The 5,699-nt window shown below is 42.5% G+C and overlaps 1 non-coding gene and 1 pseudogene across 1 annotated transcript; one reads left to right on the top strand and one right to left on the bottom strand.

The window, feature by feature from the left end:
• Positions 1-2,310: 2,310 nt before the first annotated feature.
• On the top strand, positions 2,311-4,519 carry LOC132216505 (large ribosomal subunit protein uL4-like; annotated as a pseudogene).
• On the bottom strand, positions 3,785-3,983 carry LOC132223215 (U2 spliceosomal RNA). The gene has a single exon (XR_009450452.1). It is a non-coding gene; the product is annotated as a U2 spliceosomal RNA (small nuclear RNA).
• Positions 4,520-5,699: the final 1,180 nt, after the last annotated feature.

The following is a 5,699-nucleotide window of genomic DNA, read 5'->3' as shown; positions in this document are numbered from 1 at the left end:
ATGTGGGTGCTGGGTAATGATGTCATGTAGCAACGCCCAGCTTCCTCTCCCTAGAGACTAGCCTCCTTGGAGTTTCTTAGCCCAGGAACATGACTTGTTTATAGCCAGGTGCAAACATTTCACACTTTAACCAAATGTCTGTGAAGTGTTTTCCCATGCCTCATGTCATTTGATTCTCACAGGAGTCCTGGACTAGGTAGACAGGAGAATCAATGGAATCCTATTTTCTTTTCATTAGCTGGAAAATGGAGATTTAGAAAGTTTAGAATCTTGACCCAACTGAAAAGAAGTAAGAAAGTGACCTTGAAAATGACTTCAGGTTTTCTCACTGCACAGAATATAATGAAACACTGCTACAGTTAAATATTTTACCCTTTGTTTTGCCTGTGTGATCTACAATAATAATCTGCTTTGTGTTGATATTTACTGCTGTGTTGCTGACAATTACCTGAAAGAGAAGTTGGGGTGCTTCTCTGGGCTGGAAAAAGTTTAGCTAAATCAGAAAGCAGGTCTAATTAAGCAAGTTTATTCTACATCTAAAAAAGGCTAAGTGTGTGATATATATAAAGCTCTCACTGGCGCCAATCACATGCATGTGTTTTGATCTGTCATTGTTGATCGTGAATTTGGTTGACACTTCTGTTATAAAAAAGGGCCAATGGAGATATTAAAATATTTCTTCTAGTTAATTTCCTTTCAATGTGCATGAATTCATGCACCCGGCCACTAGTTAATATATAAGAACCTACTAACTTTATCTGACTTCTGAAGTGGAAAATAACTGACTTTAGGATGAAAGAGGCCTGGGTTTGAATCCATAGCCAGTATCCTCAGGTTGCTGCTTTTTATTTCATTTCATTTTATTTTCATTATTGATTTCAGAGAGGAAGGGAGAGGGAGAGATAGAAACATCAATGATGAGAGAGAATCATTGATCGGCCACCTCCTCCATGACCCACACTGGGGATTGAGCCTGCAACCGGAGCGTGTGCCCTGACTGGGAATGGAACCGTGACCTCCTGGTTCATAGGTTGATGCTCAACCACGGACCCACGCCATCCGGACAAACATGGACAATTCTTTGGCCAAAGCTCCAGCCTATTGTACAGTGCTCATACTAGAGAAAAGTCTATGGCTGTAGTGAATGTGGAAAGCTCAGGCCCCATTAAACATCAGAGAGTTCACACTGCATAATAACCTTGTGAGTGCAGTGAATGTGGGAAAGCCTTCAGCCCAAGGTCTTACCTCATAGAAAGGTCACATGGAGCAAAACCACAGACATGCAGGGGATGCGCTATTTTCTTGTTTAGTATGAAACTGGAGGAGAGCCTTGGTGAGGGAGACATCTTCCTGCAGTTGAAATTCACATCTGAATATACAGTGGGGAGATTCCCCCCAAGTTCCAGTTAGGTGGTAAGCTTCGGGAGCTCTGTTGCACTTCTAAGCTGCCTGGGGCCCTTGCCAAAATCTCAGCCTTGCCACCTGATAGGTCCCCATAATTTTTGAATAAGGGTTTGGCTTTTTTGTTTTGCATAAAAATATGCAACTAGTCCTGCCTTTGGCCACCTGCCTCCTAAGACATGACTTAAGTCTCCTGGTCCCTGAAAGAACCTATGCTTGACATGTGACCAAAGGGTGTGACTTCACTGGTTACATTGGTTGCCTGCAAACATCTTTGCTTCACCTATCCAGGTGAACATTGCTACCTTCTGGTGTAACTCACTTTCCTGCCCCTGGACAAAGTTCTTCTAGGGAGATAATCTACCACTCCCTTCCCCAAGCCCTGCAAGACTCACCCCAGTGTCATCACAGACATATAGAGTAGGTTCTTAATAAATGCTTATCATTGATAGGCTGACTTACTGGGCTTCCATAAGTGACCATCTAAGTTCTGTGTTGTTTAAAGCAGTCATTCTGCATCCATTCATTCACACTTGCTCCCGAGTTGTATTCATTTGGCTTGGACATAATTTAGTTCTCTATCCTAGTTTATTTAGGTGACCTACACTCAGTTGCTACCTCTAATATGTTCATCCATCCAGCAAGGTAGAGTTTCTGAATCATGACTGTATAACTTTTTCATGTCCTCCAGAGATCCTTTTGCAGATGGATGCTGTAGATGTTGACAGTAGTGAGTTGGTTTTGCTTTTGCTAATATATAAAGGAGGTGTGGTAGAATAGAAGGAACAGAGACTGAAGTCAAAGGGGTCTGGATTGGCTCTTGCTATTTATTAGCTGCTCCAAGACCCCATTTCCTCAAGGATAAAAATGATAAAAAGGTTTCCCTGGCTTTTCCTGTGGAAGCCACCGGGCTGAGAGGACTGGGTCCTTCTCTCCACACGATGGCATGTGCTCACCCACTGACATCAGTGTACTCCAAAAAGGGGGAATCATCTGGAAAAATGTCACTTTGCCTGCTGTGTTTAAGGCTCCCATTCAACCAGATATTGGGAACTTTGTTCACACCAACTTGCACAAAAACAGTAGACGACCCTAGTCTGTCAGTGAATTGGCAGGTCATCAAACCAGTACTGAGTCTTGGGGGACTGGCAGAGCTGTGGCTCGAATTCCCAGAGTTCAAGGTGGTGGGACTCATCATTCTGGGCAAGGTGCTTTGGAAATATGTGTTGTGGGGGCCACACATTTGCACCAGCCAAAACCTGGCACCGCAGAATGAACACAACACAGAAGCAATATGCCATCTGTTCTACTCTGGCTGCCTCAGCCTTCCTAGCGCTGGTCATGTCTAAAGGTCATCATATTGAGGAAATTGCTGAACTTCCTTTGGTGATTGAAGATAAAGTTGAAGGCTACAAGAAAACAAAGGATGTAGTTTTGCTTAAGAAACTTAAGGCCTGAGAGCTCAGTTGGTTAGAGTATCATCCTAGACACACCAAGGTTGTGGGTTTGAACTTTGGTCAGGGCACATATAAGAATCAATCAATGAATGTATAAACAACAAATTGATCGTTATCATTCTCTCTCTCTCTCTCTTTCTCTTTCTCAAATCAATATATAAATTTTTTTTTAAAAAAAGTTTAAGGCCTGCCATAACCGGTTTGGCTAGGTGGATGGAGTGTCGGTCTGCAGACTGAGGGGTCCCAGGTTCGGTTCTGGTCAAGGGCATGTACCTTGGTTGCAGGCACATCCCCAGTGGGAGGTGTGTGGGAGGCAGCTGATCGATGTTTCTCTCTCATCGATGTTTCTAACTCTCTATCTCTCTCCCTTCCTCTCCGTAAAAAATCAATAAAATATATTTTTTTAAAAAAAGAAGCTTAAGGCCTGGAATTATATAAAGAAGGTCTCTACCCCTCAGTGAATGAGAGCTGGCAAGGGCAAAATGAGAAACCATTGTATCCAGTGCAGGGACTTTGCATCATCTATGAGGACAATGGTATCATCAAAGCTTTCAGAAACATCCCTGGAATTACTCTGCTTAGTGTAAGCAAACTGAACATTTTGTAACTTGCTCCTGGTGGATATGTGGGCTGAGTCTGCATTTGGATTGAAGGTTCTTTCCTTCAATCCTGGAGTAAAACTGGAGTAAAACTGCCTCCCTCAAGAGTAACTACCACCTTCCCATGCACAAGATGCCCAATACAGACATGAGCAGAATACTGAAAAGTCCAGAGACCCAAAGAGCCCACCAAACACCACAGAAGTAGGTTCATCACAGAGTCCTGAAGAAGAATCCACTGGAAAAACCAGGAATCATTGCTGGGGCTGACCAGCAGACCCTGGGCGACGGATGAATGGATTACTCGGACACACGTTTCTGTGAAAGAGAGGGCTAAGGGACTGCCTGGCTAAAGGAACCAGACAACCCTGTTCGCCTGCCTCCTTAGGCTTTTATTGTAGCAACAGCATGAACCAGAATTAACCTCTAGATACTACCAGAAGGGTAAGTATCCTTGAGAAACACATGTATCTGTAGTGTCTTTATGATACTACACTTGATCCTAGCCAAAAGGCCGAGAAGCGATTGTAGTGTCTTTAAAACAAGGACGTTTTGAAGTCTAAACATAAAGATTCCCATAAAACACCCAAGAGCTCAGACTTGTTTGGAAAAGTCAAGGCAGGGTCTGCTGCCTTTGGCAAGAATCCCCTAGAGGCCTCTGACCTTTTGGAGATTCCTCCTTACAGGTTTTCCAACCAAGTCCCATGCTTCCCCACAAATCATGTTGAAGCTAAACCTCTATGCAATGACCATGCACTGGAACCCCATTCTTCTCCAGGCCAAGATCCACAGCTCGGGCTGGATAAAGCAGCAGCAGCGCTAGAAGCCAAAGCAGATGAGAAGGGGGTTCCAGGCAAGAAGCCTGTGGTAGGGGCGAAGGAAAGAAGGCTGTTGGCCTTACAAAGCAGAAGCCCTTGGTGGGAAAAGAGGCTGCAGCTACCAAGAAACCAGGAGCTGAGGAGCCCACAGAACAGAAACTCACCAGAGAAAAGAAGCCTGTGGCATAAACTTAAATGTGCTTATTCCATATAGGTCAAATCACTTAGGACAGCTAATTTTGAATAAAAATCTGATCAAAGGCAGTGAGGAACACAAAACAAGCAAACAAAAACCTTCCCTGTTGTGAAGCGTGAGCTAATATATGCAAAAGAGCATAGCCTGAGACCCTTGAAACTCATTTTCTCTTCCACATCTTCTAAAGAAGCAAGATTCAAGTCACTCGTGCAGCCCTGCTCTCTTAGGTTTTGTTCAGAAAGAGATTCTGAACCGCATTTATATAAACTTACACTTTGCAAAGCCCTGATTGTCTAAGGAAGCACAAGAAGAGGTGAGATCATACCTTCACCATTAAACACTACACTTAGCTTCATATTTAAGATCTAATATCCATTTCTCCACTAAGAAAATTAATGAAAGTGTAACTCAATGCATTAACCTGCTCATTCAACAAGCATTAATGATTAATGACTCAACAAGCATTTTCTCCTCATTGCTAAACAGATAAAGTAATAAGCTCAGAGTCTGAACAAAACAGGACAGCTGCTGCTGCCATGAAATTTGCCAAGTTATCTTCCAGGAACACATTCTTGAAGAGACCCTGTACCGATGCACTGCAATCACTACATCTTATTCAGTCAGACAGGACATTAAAAAATGGCTTATGGTAAAAGCATAATGCCAAGTTCTGCAGTATCACTACCAAACACCTGTTTCCAATTTTTAACCTTTTTTTTAAAAAAAAGAACAGTTTATTGATTTTTAGAGAGAGATCGGTGTGAGAGTACAACATTGATCCATCAGCTGCCTCCTGCTTACCCCGACCAGGGATCAAGCCTTGACCAGGAATCGAACCAGCAACCTCCTGGTGCACGGGATGGTGCCCAACTAACTGAGCCACACCAGCCAGGGATGTTTCAAATTTTTAATATATGGAGATGCTGCAGTGAAATATACCACAGGCAAAATAAGGTAGAAATCATCATGACCATTTTCCTCTGATATACCAACAAATATTTTGGAAGAAGAAAACGAAAGAGACAAATTTTGTTGTAGATTAAATAAAAGAGATTTGAATAAATAATATACTTTTTTTCAAAGATTCTTCACATTAATTTTGCAAACAGCCAGAATTTGGCTACTAAAAGAAGTTTGCAAACATTCATTGACTCTATTAGTGTTCACAGGGTCACATAATAAATGTTGGTAAGTCTGGATGCCAAATAAACACAGTTGAATTTTAAAG

The sequence above is a fragment of the Myotis daubentonii genome, chromosome 1 (genome assembly GCF_963259705.1).
Source record: "Myotis daubentonii chromosome 1, mMyoDau2.1, whole genome shotgun sequence".
Lineage (NCBI taxonomy): Eukaryota > Metazoa > Chordata > Mammalia > Chiroptera > Vespertilionidae > Myotis > Myotis daubentonii.
This window is presented reverse-complemented; position numbering and strand designations above follow the sequence as displayed.